Source organism: Ambystoma mexicanum, chromosome 5q (assembly GCF_040938575.1).
Source record: "Ambystoma mexicanum isolate Mex_15411 chromosome 5q, UKY_AmexF1_1, whole genome shotgun sequence".
In the NCBI taxonomy this organism is placed as follows: Eukaryota; Metazoa; Chordata; class Amphibia; order Caudata; family Ambystomatidae; genus Ambystoma; species Ambystoma mexicanum.
Genome location: NC_090933.1, coordinates 528313119 through 528326898, shown reverse-complemented (window position 1 = coordinate 528326898; position 13780 = coordinate 528313119). Strand labels below are relative to the sequence as shown.

The following is a 13780-nucleotide window of genomic DNA, read 5'->3' as shown; positions in this document are numbered from 1 at the left end:
TAGCCTGCGCCCACCCCCTACTACCGCAAAAACCTTTTGCATGCTTTGGCAGAAGTGTGAACAAAATGCCACGAACCACCCCAGATGGGACTCGAACCCACAATCCCTGGCTTAGAAGGCCAGTGCCTTATCCATTAGGCCACTGGGGCCACTCGACAGAGAAGGGGAAAGTTCTTTCTTTTCCTCTTCTCTCACTGGAGTCACGGGTACTGGCCCACTGAAAAGGGCAAGTTGGCTCACGTCCAAAGCTGCAGTGTCCCAGCACACGCGGGCAAAAGGCACCTGCTTGCACTCGGCTGGACACTTCCGCTTTATGGGACACACGATGGAAAGTGGACTCAATTCCCAGACCTAACTCTTACCTGTTTGGTATTCTGACGCTCGATTGTAAAATATGGCCAGCTGGTAAAAATGACAAAGGGCACTCCAGCGCTGGTCCTTTGGCTGCAGGCGGCGTGTCAGCGGCCTAAAACAGCAAGAAATAGCGAGAGAAATAAAGTGAGAAGCAAGCACCTTTTCAATTGGGCTCTCGGGTCTATGGGACTGGCGTGCAGCCTCTTGATCACAAGCGCAGGTCCAGCGTGAAAGGGCGTGGCAGTGGAGTCACTCTGCTATTAATACCTGGTTGGCCAATCCTCGTTGCAATGGATGGCCATCTGCAGCTTTACTTGTAGCTCCACTGAAGGTGGGTACTGGCCCACTGAAAAGGGCAAGTTGGCTCACGTCCAAAGCTGCAGTGTCCCAGCACACGCGGGCAAAAGGCACCTGCTTGCACTCGGCTGGACACTTCCGCTTTATGGGACACACGATGGAAAGTGGACTCAATTCCCAGACCTAACTCTTACCTGTTTGGTATTCTGACGCTCGATTGTAAAATATGGCCAGCTGGTAAAAATGACAAAGGGCACTCCAGCGCTGGTCCTTTGGCTGCAGGTGGCGTGTCAGCGGCCTAAAACAGCAAGAAATAGCGAGAGAAATAAAGTGAGAAGCAAGCACCTTTTCAATTGGGCTCTCGGGTCTATGGGACTGGCGTGCAGCCTCTTGATCACAAGCGCAGGTCCAGCGTGAAAGGGCGTGGCAGTGGAGTCACTCTGCTATTAATACCTGGTTGGCCAATCCTCGTTGCAATGGATGGCCATCTGCAGCTTTACTTGTAGCTCCACTGAAGGTATTTTGTTTTGGGCAAAGGGGTGAGATTGTGATTTCCTCTGCGGCAGATGAAGAGAAAGGGCTTTATGCACTACAGGTCCCTGGACAGCCAAGCAAGTGTGAGCCGGAGACTGTGCTTCAGCTCTGAAGCAGTGTATCGAGAGCCTTCGAGGAGGAGGGGAATTAGCTCAGATGGTAGAGCGCTCGCTTAGCATGCGAGAGGTAGCGGGATCGATGCCCGCATTCTCCAGCAAGACGCTTTTTCTTCATTTTCACTATTTTATTCAAAACTCGCCAATCGTCGCAAATAAAGTCATGTGCTCGCTTCTGTTTTTTTTACTATCATCCTAAAAGTCTTCCGTCCACTTTCTGCTATCCCAAAGAGTCACCCGCGCGAGGGCCGGCAACAGGCGTGATACTGTGCAACAGGCGCATTGCATGGCATTGGTGACATATTCAGGAAATTCCACTTTGATGCCACCCAGGGCTGTTAACCTTTTATTTCATTTCAATACGATGCTTCGAATAATTGGTTCAAAGTGCGCAGCCTTTGCTCTTTTATTTCGTTTTCATCGGAGCAGGTCGGAGCTGGCAGAAGAGTGAGCCCTGTCTGCAGGAGCTCTGATTCCAGAAAGCATATTTTCCCTGTCTTTCTTACCACTCATCTGTGTCTCTTCGCTGACATGAGGCGTTGCTACACTCTGCAGTCTCCCGGCATTTAAAGTCTGCTACCAGCAGAGCACGTTCTGGACTTCACAGCGCCCAGCAAAGTACTAGCCTGCGCCCACCCCCTACTACCGCAAAAACCTTTTGCATGCTTTGGCAGAAGTGTGAACAAAATGCCACGAACCACCCCAGATGGACTCGGACCCACAATCCCTGGCTTAGGAGGCCAGTGCCTTATCCATTAGGCCACTGGGGCAACTCGACAGAGAAGGGGAAAGTTCTTTCTTTTCCTCTTCTCTCACTGGAGTCACGGGTACTGGCCCACTGAAAAGGGCAAGTTGGCTCACGTCCAAAGCTGCAGTGTCCCAGCACACGCGGGCAAAAGGCACCTGCTTGCACTCGGCTGGACACTTCCGCTTTATGGGACACACGATGGAAAGTGGACTCAATTCCCAGACCTAACTCTTACCTGTTTGGTATTCTGACGCTCGATTGTAAAATATGGCCAGCTGGTAAAAATGACAAAGGGCGCTCCAGCGCTGGTCCTTTGGCTGCAGGCGGCGTGTCAGCGGCCTAAAACAGCAAGAAATAGCGAGAGAAATAAAGTGAGAAGCAAGCACCTTTTCAATTGGGCTCTCGGGTCTATGGGACTGGCGTGCAGCCTCTTGATCACAAGCGCAGGTCCAGCGTGAAAGGGCGTGGCAGTGGAGTCACTCTGCTATTAATACCTGGTTGGCCAATCCTCGTTGCAATGGATGGCCATCTGCAGCTTTACTTGTAGCTCCACTGAAGGTATTTTGTTTTGGGCAAAGGGGTGAGATTGTGATTTCCTCTGCGGCAGATGAAGAGAAAGGGCTTTATGCACTACAGGTCCCTGGACAGCCAAGCAAGTGTGAGCCGGAGACTGTGCTTCAGCTCTGAAGCAGTGTATCGAGAGCCTTCGAGGAGGAGGGGAATTAGCTCAGATGGTAGAGCGCTCGCTTAGCATGCGAGAGGTAGCGGGATCGATGCCCGCATTCTCCAGCAAGACGCTTTTTCTTCATTTTCACTATTTTATTCAAAACTCGCCAATCGTCGCAAATAAAGTCATGTGCTCGCTTCTGTTTTTTTTACTATCATCCTAAAAGTCTTCCGTCCACTTTCTGCTATCCCAAAGAGTCATCCGCGCGAGGGCCGGCAACAGGCGTGATACTGTGCAACAGGCGCATTGCATGGCATTGGTGACATATTCAGGAAATTCCACTTTGATGCCACCCAGGGCTGTTAACCTTTTATTTCATTTCAATACGATGCTTCGAATAATTGGTTCAAAGTGCGCAGCCTTTGCTCTTTTATTTCGTTTTCATCGGAGCAGGTCGGAGCTGGCAGAAGAGTGAGCCCTGTCTGCAGGAGCTCTGATTCCAGAAAGCATATTTTCCCTGTCTTTCTTACCACTCATCTGTGTCTCTTCGCTGACATGAGGCGTTGCTACACTCTGCAGTCTCCCGGCATTTAAAGTCTGCTACCAGCAGAGCACGTTCTGGACTTCACAGCGCCCAGCAAAGTACTAGCCTGCGCCCACCCCCTACTACCGCAAAAACCTTTTGCATGCTTTGGCAGAAGTGTGAACAAAATGCCACGAACCACCCCAGATGGGACTCGAACCCACAATCCCTGGCTTAGGAGGCCAGTGCCTTATCCATTAGGCCACTGAGGCCACTCGACAGAGAAGGGGAAAGTTCTTTCTTTTCCTCTTCTCTCACTGGAGTCACGGGTACTGGCCCACTGAAAAGGGCAAGTTGGCTCACGTCCAAAGCTGCAGTGTCCCAGCACACGCGGGCAAAAGGCACCTGCTTGCACTCGGCTGGACACTTCCGCTTTATGGGACACACGATGGAAAGTGGACTCAATTCCCAGACCTAACTCTTACCTGTTTGGTATTCTGACGCTCGATTGTAAAATATGGCCAGCTGGTAAAAATGACAAAGGGCACTCCAGCGCTGGTCCTTTGGCTGCAGGCGGCGTGTCAGCGGCCTAAAACAGCAAGAAATAGCGAGAGAAATAAAGTGAGAAGCAAGCACCTTTTCAATTGGGCTCTCGGGTCTATGGGACTGGCGTGCAGCCTCTTGATCACAAGCGCAGGTCCAGCGTGAAAGGGCGTGGCAGTGGAGTCACTCTGCTATTAATACCTGGTTGGCCAATCCTCGTTGCAATGGATGGCCATCTGCAGCTTTACTTGTAGCTCCACTGAAGGTATTTTGTTTTGGGCAAAGGGGTGAGATTGTGATTTCCTCTGCGGCAGATGAAGAGAAAGGGCTTTATGCACTACAGGTCAGTGGACAGCCAAGCAAGTGTGAGCCGGAGACTGTGCTTCAGCTCTGAAGCAGTGTATCGAGAGCCTTCGAGGAGGAGGGGAATTAGCTCAGATGGTAGAGCGCTCGCTTAGCATGCGAGAGGTAGCGGGATCGATGCCCGCATTCTCCAGCAAGACGCTTTTTCTTCATTTTCACTATTTTATTCAAAACTCGCCAATCGTCGCAAATAAAGTCATGTGCTCGCTTCTGTTTTTTTTACTATCATCCTAAAAGTCTTCCGTCCACTTTCTGCTATCCCAAAGAGTCATCCGCGCGAGGGCCGGCAACAGGCGTGATACTGTGCAACAGGCGCATTGCATGGCATTGGTGACATATTCAGGAAATTCCACTTTGATGCCACCCAGGGCTGTTAACCTTTTATTTCATTTCAATACGATGCTTCGAATAATTGGTTCAAAGTGCGCAGCCTTTGCTCTTTTATTTCGTTTTCATCGGAGCAGGTCGGAGCTGGCAGAAGAGTGAGCCCTGTCTGCAGGAGCTCTGATTCCAGAAAGCATATTTTCCCTGTCTTTCTTACCACTCATCTGTGTCTCTTCGCTGACATGAGGCGTTGCTACACTCTGCAGTCTCCCGGCATTTAAAGTCTGCTACCAGCAGAGCACGTTCTGGACTTCACAGCGCCCAGCAAAGTACTAGCCTGCGCCCACCCCCTACTACCGCAAAAACCTTTTGCATGCTTTGGCAGAAGTGTGAACAAAATGCCACGAACCACCCCAGATGGGACTCGAACCCACAATCCCTGGCTTAGGAGGCCAGTGCCTTATCCATTAGGCCACTGGGGCCACTCGTCAGAGAAGGGGAAAGTTCTTTCTTTTCCTCTTCTCTCACTGGAGTCACAGGTACTGGCCCACTGAAAAGGGCAAGTTGGCTCACGTCCAAAGCTGCAGTGTCCCAGCACACGCGGGCAAAAGGCACCTGCTTGCACTCGGCTGGACACTTCCGCTTTATGGGACACACGATGGAAAGTGGACTCAATTCCCAGACCTAACTCTTACCTGTTTGGTATTCTGACGCTCGATTGTAAAATATGGCCAGCTGGTAAAAATGACAAAGGGCACTCCAGCGCTGGTCCTTTGGCTGCAGGCGGCGTGTCAGCGGCCTAAAACAGCAAGAAATAGCGAGAGAAATAAAGTGAGAAGCAAGCACCTTTTCAATTGGGCTCTCGGGTCTATGGGACTGGCGTGCAGCCTCTTGATCACAAGCGCAGGTCCAGCGTGAAAGGGCGTGGCAGTGGAGTCACTCTGCTATTAATACCTGGTTGGCCAATCCTCGTTGCAATGGATGGCCATCTGCAGCTTTACTTGTAGCTCCACTGAAGGTATTTTGTTTTGGGCAAAGGGGTGAGATTGTGATTTCCTCTGCGGCAGATGAAGAGAAAGGGCTTTATGCACTACAGGTCCCTGGACAGCCAAGCAAGTGTGAGCCGGAGACTGTGCTTCAGCTCTGAAGCAGTGTATCGAGAGCCTTCGAGGAGGAGGGGAATTAGCTCAGATGGTAGAGCGCTCGCTTAGCATGCGAGAGGTAGTGGGATCGATGCCCGCATTCTCCAGCAAGACGCTTTTACTTCATTTTCACTATTTTATTCAAAACTCGCCAATCGTCGCAAATAAAGTCATGTGCTCGCTTCTGTTTTTTTTACTATCATCCTAAAAGTCTTCCGTCCACTTTCTGCTATCCCAAAGAGTCATCCGCGCGAGGGCCGGCAACAGGCGTGATACTGTGCAACAGGCGCATTGCATGGCATTGGTGACATATTCAGGAAATTCCACTTTGATGCCACCCAGGGCTGTTAACCTTTTATTTCATTTCAATACGATGCTTCGAATAATTGGTTCAAAGTGCGCAGCCTTTGCTCTTTTATTTCGTTTTCATCGGAGCAGGTCGGAGCTGGCAGAAGAGTGAGCCCTGTCTGCAGGAGCTCTGATTCCAGAAAGCATATTTTCCCTGTCTTTCTTACCACTCATCTGTGTCTCTTCGCTGACATGAGGCGTTGCTACACTCTGCAGTCTCCCGGCATTTAAAGTCTGCTACCAGCAGAGCACGTTCTGGACTTCACAGCGCCCAGCAAAGTACTAGCCTGCGCCCACCCCCTACTACCGCAAAAACCTTTTGCATGCTTTGGCAGAAGTGTGAACAAAATGCCACGAACCACCCCAGATGGGACTCGAACCCACAATCCCTGGCTTAGGAGGCCAGTGCCTTATCCATTAGGCCACTGGGGCCACTCGACAGAGAAGGGGAAAGTTCTTTCTTTTCTCTTCTCTCACTGGAGTCACGGGTACTGGCCCACTGAAAAGGGCAAGTTGGCTCACGTCCAAAGCTGCAGTGTCCCAGCACACGCGGGCAAAAGGCACCTGCTTGCACTCGGCTGGACACTTCCGCTTTATGGGACACACGATGGAAAGTGGACTCAATTCCCAGACCTAACTCTTACCTGTTTGGTATTCTGACGCTCGATTGTAAAATATGGCCAGCTGGTAAAAATGACAAAGGGCACTCCAGCGCTGGTCCTTTGGCTGCAGGCGGCGTGTCAGCGGCCTAAAACAGCAAGAAATAGCGAGAGAAATAAAGTGAGAAGCAAGCACCTTTTCAATTGGGCTCTCGGGTCTATGGGACTGGCGTGCAGCCTCTTGATCACAAGCGCAGGTCCAGCGTGAAAGGGCGTGGCAGTGGAGTCACTCTGCTATTAATACCTGGTTGGCCAATCCTCGTTGCAATGGATGGCCATCTGCAGCTTTACTTGTAGCTCCACTGAAGGTATTTTGTTTTGGGCAAAGGGGTGAGATTGTGATTTCCTCTGCGGCAGATGAAGAGAAAGGGCTTTATGCACTACAGGTCCCTGGACAGCCAAGCAGGTGTGAGCCGGAGACTGTGCTTCAGCTCTGAAGCAGTGTATCGAGAGCCTTCGAGGAGGAGGGGAATTAGCTCAGATGGTAGAGCGCTCGCTTAGCATGCGAGAGGTAGCGGGATCGATGCCCGCATTCTCCAGCAAGACGCTTTTTCTTCATTTTCACTATTTTATTCAAAACTCGCCAATCGTCGCAAATAAAGTCATGTGCTCGCTTCTGTTTTTTTTACTATCATCCTAAAAGTCTTCCGTCCACTTTCTGCTATCCCAAAGAGTCATCCGCGCGAGGGCCGGCAACAGGCGTGATACTGTGCAACAGGCGCATTGCATGGCATTGGTGACATATTCAGGAAATTCCACTTTGATGCCACCCAGGGCTGTTAACCTTTTATTTCATTTCAATACGATGCTTCGAATAATTGGTTCAAAGTGCGCAGCCTTTGCTCTTTTATTTCGTTTTCATCGGAGCAGGTCGGAGCTGGCAGAAGAGTGAGCCCTGTCTGCAGGAGCTCTGATTCCAGAAAGCATATTTTCCCTGTCTTTCTTACCACTCATCTGTGTCTCTTCGCTGACATGAGGCGTTGCTACACTCTGCAGTCTCCCGGCATTTAAAGTCTGCTACCAGCAGAGCACGTTCTGGACTTCACAGCGCCCAGCAAAGTACTAGCCTGCGCCCACCCCCTACTACCGCAAAAACCTTTTGCATGCTTTGGCAGAAGTGTGAACAAAATGCCACGAACCACCCCAGATGGGACTCGAACCCACAATCCCTGGCTTAGGAGGCCAGTGCCTTATCCATTAGGCCACTGGGGCCACTCGACAGAGAAGGGGAAAGTTCTTTCTTTTCCTCTTCTCTCACTGGAGTCACGGGTACTGGCCCACTGAAAAGGGCAAGTTGGCTCACGTCCAAAGCTGCAGTGTCCCAGCACACGCGGGCAAAAGGCACCTGCTTGCACTCGGCTGGACACTTCCGCTTTATGGGACACACGATGGAAAGTGGACTCAATTCCCAGACCTAACTCTTACCTGTTTGGTATTCTGACGCTCGATTGTAAAATATGGCCAGCTGGTAAAAATGACAAAGGGCACTCCAGCGCTGGTCCTTTGGCTGCAGGCGGCGTGTCAGCGGCCTAAAACAGCAAGAAATAGCGAGAGAAATAAAGTGAGAAGCAAGCACCTTTTCAATTGGGCTCTCGGGTCTATGGGACTGGCGTGCAGCCTCTTGATCACAAGCGCAGGTCCAGCGTGAAAGGGCGTGGCAGTGGAGTCACTCTGCTATTAATACCTGGTTGGCCAATCCTCGTTGCAATGGATGGCCATCTGCAGCTTTACTTGTAGCTCCACTGAAGGTATTTTGTTTTGGGCAAAGGGGTGAGATTGTGATTTCCTCTGCGGCAGATGAAGAGAAAGGGCTTTATGCACTACAGGTCCCTGGACAGCCAAGCAGGTGTGAGCCGGAGACTGTGCTTCAGCTCTGAAGCAGTGTATCGAGAGCCTTCGAGGAGGAGGGGAATTAGCTCAGATGGTAGAGCGCTCGCTTAGCATGCGAGAGGTAGCGGGATCGATGCCCGCATTCTCCAGCAAGACGCTTTTTCTTCATTTTCACTATTTTATTCAAAACTCGCCAATCGTCGCAAATAAAGTCATGTGCTCGCTTCTGTTTTTTTTACTATCATCCTAAAAGTCTTCCGTCCACTTTCTGCTATCCCAAAGAGTCACCCGCGCGAGGGCCGGCAACAGGCGTGATACTGTGCAACAGGCGCATTGCATGGCATTGGTGACATATTCAGGAAATTCCACTTTGATGCCACCCAGGGCTGTTAACCTTTTATTTCATTTCAATACGATGCTTCGAATAATTGGTTCAAAGTGCGCAGCCTTTGCTCTTTTATTTCGTTTTCATCGGAGCAGGTCGGAGCTGGCAGAAGAGTGAGCCCTGTCTGCAGGAGCTCTGATTCCAGAAAGCATATTTTCCCTGTCTTTCTTACCACTCATCTGTGTCTCTTCGCTGACATGAGGCGTTGCTACACTCTGCAGTCTCCCGGCATTTAAAGTCTGCTACCAGCAGAGCACGTTCTGGACTTCACAGCGCCCAGCAAAGTACTAGCCTGCGCCCACCCCCTACTACCGCAAAAACCTTTTGCATGCTTTGGCAGAAGTGTGAACAAAATGCCACGAACCACCCCAGATGGGACTCGAACCCACAATCCCTGGCTTAGGAGGCCAGTGCCTTATCCATTAGGCCACTGGGGCCACTCGACAGAGAAGGGGAAAGTTCTTTCTTTTCCTCTTCTCTCACTGGAGTCACGGGTACTGGCCCACTGAAAAGGGCAAGTTGGCTCACGTCCAAAGCTGCAGTGTCCCAGCACACGCGGGCAAAAGGCACCTGCTTGCACTCGGCTGGACACTTCCGCTTTATGGGACACACGATGGAAAGTGGACTCAATTCCCAGACCTAACTCTTACCTGTTTGGTATTCTGACGCTCGATTGTAAAATATGGCCAGCTGGTAAAAATGACAAAGGGCACTCCAGCGCTGGTCCTTTGGCTGCAGGCGGCGTGTCAGCGGCCTAAAACAGCAAGAAATAGCGAGAGAAATAAAGTGAGAAGCAAGCACCTTTTCAATTGGGCTCTCGGGTCTATGGGACTGGCGTGCAGCCTCTTGATCACAAGCGCAGGTCCAGCGTGAAAGGGCGTGGCAGTGGAGTCACTCTGCTATTAATACCTGGTTGGCCAATCCTCGTTGCAATGGATGGCCATCTGCAGCTTTACTTGTAGCTCCACTGAAGGTATTTTGTTTTGGGCAAAGGGGTGAGATTGTGATTTCCTCTGCGGCAGATGAAGAGAAAGGGCTTTATGCACTACAGGTCCCTGGACAGCCAAGCAGGTGTGAGCCGGAGACTGTGCTTCAGCTCTGAAGCAGTGTATCGAGAGCCTTCGAGGAGGAGGGGAATTAGCTCAGATGGTAGAGCGCTCGCTTAGCATGCGAGAGGTAGCGGGATCGATGCCCGCATTCTCCAGCAAGACGCTTTTTCTTCATTTTCACTATTTTATTCAAAACTCGCCAATCGTCGCAAATAAAGTCATGTGCTCGCTTCTGTTTTTTTTACTATCATCCTAAAAGTCTTCCGTCCACTTTCTGCTATCCCAAAGAGTCACCCGCGCGAGGGCCGGCAACAGGCGTGATACTGTGCAACAGGCGCATTGCATGGCATTGGTGACATATTCAGGAAATTCCACTTTGATGCCACCCAGGGCTGTTAACCTTTTATTTCATTTCAATACGATGCTTCGAATAATTGGTTCAAAGTGCGCAGCCTTTGCTCTTTTATTTCGTTTTCATCGGAGCAGGTCGGAGCTGGCAGAAGAGTGAGCCCTGTCTGCAGGAGCTCTGATTCCAGAAAGCATATTTTCCCTGTCTTTCTTACCACTCATCTGTGTCTCTTCGCTGACATGAGGCGTTGCTACACTCTGCAGTCTCCCGGCATTTAAAGTCTGCTACCAGCAGAGCACGTTCTGGACTTCACAGCGCCCAGCAAAGTACTAGCCTGCGCCCACCCCCTACTACCGCAAAAACCTTTTGCATGCTTTGGCAGAAGTGTGAACAAAATGTCACGAACCACCCCAGATGGGACTCGAACCCACAATCCCTGGCTTAGGAGGCCAGTGCCTTATCCATTAGGCCACTGGGGCCACTCGACAGAGAAGGGGAAAGTTCTTTCTTTTCCTCTTCTCTCACTGGAGTCACGGGTACTGGCCCACTGAAAAGGGCAAGTTGGCTCACGTCCAAAGCTGCAGTGTCCCAGCACACGCGGGCAAAAGGCACCTGCTTGCACTCGGCTGGACACTTCCGCTTTATGGGACACACGATGGAAAGTGGACTCAATTCCCAGACCTAACTCTTACCTGTTTGGTATTCTGACGCTCGATTGTAAAATATGGCCAGCTGGTAAAAATGACAAAGGGCACTCCAGCGCTGGTCCTTTGGCTGCAGGCGGCGTGTCAGCGGCCTAAAACAGCAAGAAATAGCGAGAGAAATAAAGTGAGAAGCAAGCACCTTTTCAATTGGGCTCTCGGGTCTATGGGACTGGCGTGCAGCCTCTTGATCACAAGCACAGGTCCAGCGTGAAAGGGCGTGGCAGTGGAGTCACTCTGCTATTAATACCTGGTTGGCCAATCCTCGTTGCAATGGATGGCCATCTGCAGCTTTACTTGTAGCTCCACTGAAGGTATTTTGTTTTGGGCAAAGGGGTGAGATTGTGATTTCCTCTGCGGCAGATGAAGAGAAAGGGCTTTATGCACTACAGGTCCCTGGACAGCCAAGCAAGTGTGAGCCGGAGACTGTGCTTCAGCTCTGAAGCAGTGTATCGAGAGCCTTCGAGGAGGAGGGGAATTAGCTCAGATGGTAGAGCGCTCGCTTAGCATGCGAGAGGTAGCGGGATCGATGCCCGCATTCTCCAGCAAGACGCTTTTTCTTCATTTTCACTATTTTATTCAAAACTCGCCAATCGTCGCAAATAAAGTCATGTGCTCGCTTCTGTTTTTTTTACTATCATCCTAAAAGTCTTCCGTCCACTTTCTGCTATCCCAAAGAGTCATCCGCGCGAGGGCCGGCAACAGGCGTGATACTGTGCAACAGGCGCATTGCATGGCATTGGTGACATATTCAGGAAATTCCACTTTGATGCCACCCAGGGCTGTTAACCTTTTATTTCATTTCAATACGATGCTTCGAATAATTGGTTCAAAGTGCGCAGCCTTTGCTCTTTTATTTCGTTTTCATCGGAGCAGGTCGGAGCTGGCAGAAGAGTGAGCCCTGTCTGCAGGAGCTCTGATTCCAGAAAGCATATTTTCCCTGTCTTTCTTACCACTCATCTGTGTCTCTTCGCTGACATGAGGCGTTGCTACACTCTGCAGTCTCCCGGCATTTAAAGTCTGCTACCAGCAGAGCACGTTCTGGACTTCACAGCGCCCAGCAAAGTACTAGCCTGCGCCCACCCCCTACTACCGCAAAAACCTTTTGCATGCTTTGGCAGAAGTGTGAACAAAATGCCACGAACCACCCCAGATGGGACTCGAACCCACAATCCCTGGCTTAGGAGGCCAGTGCCTTATCCATTAGGCCACTGGGGCCACTCGTCAGAGAAGGGGAAAGTTCTTTCTTTTCCTCTTCTCTCACTGGAGTCACAGGTACTGGCCCACTGAAAAGGGCAAGTTGGCTCACGTCCAAAGCTGCAGTGTCCCAGCACACGCGGGCAAAAGGCACCTGCTTGCACTCGGCTGGACACTTCCGCTTTATGGGACACACGATGGAAAGTGGACTCAATTCCCAGACCTAACTCTTACCTGTTTGGTATTCTGACGCTCGATTGTAAAATATGGCCAGCTGGTAAAAATGACAAAGGGCACTCCAGCGCTGGTCCTTTGGCTGCAGGCGGCGTGTCAGCGGCCTAAAACAGCAAGAAATAGCGAGAGAAATAAAGTGAGAAGCAAGCACCTTTTCAATTGGGCTCTCGGGTCTATGGGACTGGCGTGCAGCCTCTTGATCACAAGCGCAGGTCCAGCGTGAAAGGGCGTGGCAGTGGAGTCACTCTGCTATTAATACCTGGTTGGCCAATCCTCGTTGCAATGGATGGCCATCTGCAGCTTTACTTGTAGCTCCACTGAAGGTATTTTGTTTTGGGCAAAGGGGTGAGATTGTGATTTCCTCTGCGGCAGATGAAGAGAAAGGGCTTTATGCACTACAGGTCCCTGGACAGCCAAGCAAGTGTGAGCCGGAGACTGTGCTTCAGCTCTGAAGCAGTGTATCGAGAGCCTTCGAGGAGGAGGGGAATTAGCTCAGATGGTAGAGCGCTCGCTTAGCATGCGAGAGGTAGCGGGATCGATGCCCGCATTCTCCAGCAAGACGCTTTTACTTCATTTTCACTATTTTATTCAAAACTCGCCAATCGTCGCAAATAAAGTCATGTGCTCGCTTCTGTTTTTTTTACTATCATCCTAAAAGTCTTCCGTCCACTTTCTGCTATCCCAAAGAGTCATCCGCGCGAGGGCCGGCAACAGGCGTGATACTGTGCAACAGGCGCATTGCATGGCATTGGTGACATATTCAGGAAATTCCACTTTGATGCCACCCAGGGCTGTTAACCTTTTATTTCATTTCAATACGATGCTTCGAATAATTGGTTCAAAGTGCGCAGCCTTTGCTCTTTTATTTCGTTTTCATCGGAGCAGGTCGGAGCTGGCAGAAGAGTGAGCCCTGTCTGCAGGAGCTCTGATTCCAGAAAGCATATTTTCCCTGTCTTTCTTACCACTCATCTGTGTCTCTTCGCTGACATGAGGCGTTGCTACACTCTGCAGTCTCCCGGCATTTAAAGTCTGCTACCAGCAGAGCACGTTCTGGACTTCACAGCGCCCAGCAAAGTACTAGCCTGCGCCCACCCCCTACTACCGCAAAAACCTTTTGCATGCTTTGGCAGAAGTGTGAACAAAATGCCACGAACCACCCCAGATGGGACTCGAACCCACAATCCCTGGCTTAGGAGGCCAGTGCCTTATCCATTAGGCCACTGGGGCCACTCGTCAGAGAAGGGGAAAGTTCTTTCTTTTCCTCTTCTCTCACTGGAGTCACAGGTACTGGCCCACTGAAAAGGGCAAGTTGGCTCACGTCCAAAGCTGCAGTGTCCCAGCACACGCGGGCAAAAGGCACCTGCTTGCACTCGGCTGGACACTTCCGCTTTATGGGACACACGATGGAAAGTGGACT

At 50.8% G+C, this 13780-nt stretch overlaps 18 non-coding genes across 18 annotated transcripts; 9 read left to right on the top strand and 9 right to left on the bottom strand.

Moving 5' to 3' along the window:
• Positions 1-76: 76 nt before the first annotated feature.
• TRNAR-UCU (transfer RNA arginine (anticodon UCU)) lies at positions 77-149 on the bottom strand. Its single transcript has one exon. It is a non-coding gene; the product is annotated as a tRNA-Arg (tRNA).
• A 1177-nt stretch (positions 150-1326) lies between these two features.
• TRNAA-AGC (transfer RNA alanine (anticodon AGC)) lies at positions 1327-1399 on the top strand. Its single transcript has one exon. It is a non-coding gene; the product is annotated as a tRNA-Ala (tRNA).
• Positions 1400-2765: 1366 nt separating this feature from the next.
• Positions 2766-2838, top strand: TRNAA-AGC (transfer RNA alanine (anticodon AGC)). Its single transcript has one exon. It is a non-coding gene; the product is annotated as a tRNA-Ala (tRNA).
• Positions 2839-3438: 600 nt separating this feature from the next.
• TRNAR-CCU (transfer RNA arginine (anticodon CCU)) lies at positions 3439-3511 on the bottom strand. Its single transcript has one exon. It is a non-coding gene; the product is annotated as a tRNA-Arg (tRNA).
• Positions 3512-4205: 694 nt separating this feature from the next.
• On the top strand, positions 4206-4278 carry TRNAA-AGC (transfer RNA alanine (anticodon AGC)). Its single transcript has one exon. It is a non-coding gene; the product is annotated as a tRNA-Ala (tRNA).
• Positions 4279-4878: 600 nt separating this feature from the next.
• TRNAR-CCU (transfer RNA arginine (anticodon CCU)) lies at positions 4879-4951 on the bottom strand. The gene has a single exon. It is a non-coding gene; the product is annotated as a tRNA-Arg (tRNA).
• A 694-nt stretch (positions 4952-5645) lies between these two features.
• TRNAA-AGC (transfer RNA alanine (anticodon AGC)) lies at positions 5646-5718 on the top strand. Its single transcript has one exon. It is a non-coding gene; the product is annotated as a tRNA-Ala (tRNA).
• Positions 5719-6318: 600 nt separating this feature from the next.
• On the bottom strand, positions 6319-6391 carry TRNAR-CCU (transfer RNA arginine (anticodon CCU)). The gene has a single exon. It is a non-coding gene; the product is annotated as a tRNA-Arg (tRNA).
• A 693-nt stretch (positions 6392-7084) lies between these two features.
• TRNAA-AGC (transfer RNA alanine (anticodon AGC)) lies at positions 7085-7157 on the top strand. Its single transcript has one exon. It is a non-coding gene; the product is annotated as a tRNA-Ala (tRNA).
• Positions 7158-7757: 600 nt separating this feature from the next.
• On the bottom strand, positions 7758-7830 carry TRNAR-CCU (transfer RNA arginine (anticodon CCU)). The gene has a single exon. It is a non-coding gene; the product is annotated as a tRNA-Arg (tRNA).
• A 694-nt stretch (positions 7831-8524) lies between these two features.
• Positions 8525-8597, top strand: TRNAA-AGC (transfer RNA alanine (anticodon AGC)). Its single transcript has one exon. It is a non-coding gene; the product is annotated as a tRNA-Ala (tRNA).
• Positions 8598-9197: 600 nt separating this feature from the next.
• Positions 9198-9270, bottom strand: TRNAR-CCU (transfer RNA arginine (anticodon CCU)). The gene has a single exon. It is a non-coding gene; the product is annotated as a tRNA-Arg (tRNA).
• Positions 9271-9964: 694 nt separating this feature from the next.
• TRNAA-AGC (transfer RNA alanine (anticodon AGC)) lies at positions 9965-10037 on the top strand. Its single transcript has one exon. It is a non-coding gene; the product is annotated as a tRNA-Ala (tRNA).
• A 600-nt stretch (positions 10038-10637) lies between these two features.
• TRNAR-CCU (transfer RNA arginine (anticodon CCU)) lies at positions 10638-10710 on the bottom strand. The gene has a single exon. It is a non-coding gene; the product is annotated as a tRNA-Arg (tRNA).
• A 694-nt stretch (positions 10711-11404) lies between these two features.
• TRNAA-AGC (transfer RNA alanine (anticodon AGC)) lies at positions 11405-11477 on the top strand. The gene has a single exon. It is a non-coding gene; the product is annotated as a tRNA-Ala (tRNA).
• Positions 11478-12077: 600 nt separating this feature from the next.
• TRNAR-CCU (transfer RNA arginine (anticodon CCU)) lies at positions 12078-12150 on the bottom strand. The gene has a single exon. It is a non-coding gene; the product is annotated as a tRNA-Arg (tRNA).
• A 694-nt stretch (positions 12151-12844) lies between these two features.
• Positions 12845-12917, top strand: TRNAA-AGC (transfer RNA alanine (anticodon AGC)). The gene has a single exon. It is a non-coding gene; the product is annotated as a tRNA-Ala (tRNA).
• Positions 12918-13517: 600 nt separating this feature from the next.
• Positions 13518-13590, bottom strand: TRNAR-CCU (transfer RNA arginine (anticodon CCU)). The gene has a single exon. It is a non-coding gene; the product is annotated as a tRNA-Arg (tRNA).
• Positions 13591-13780: the final 190 nt, after the last annotated feature.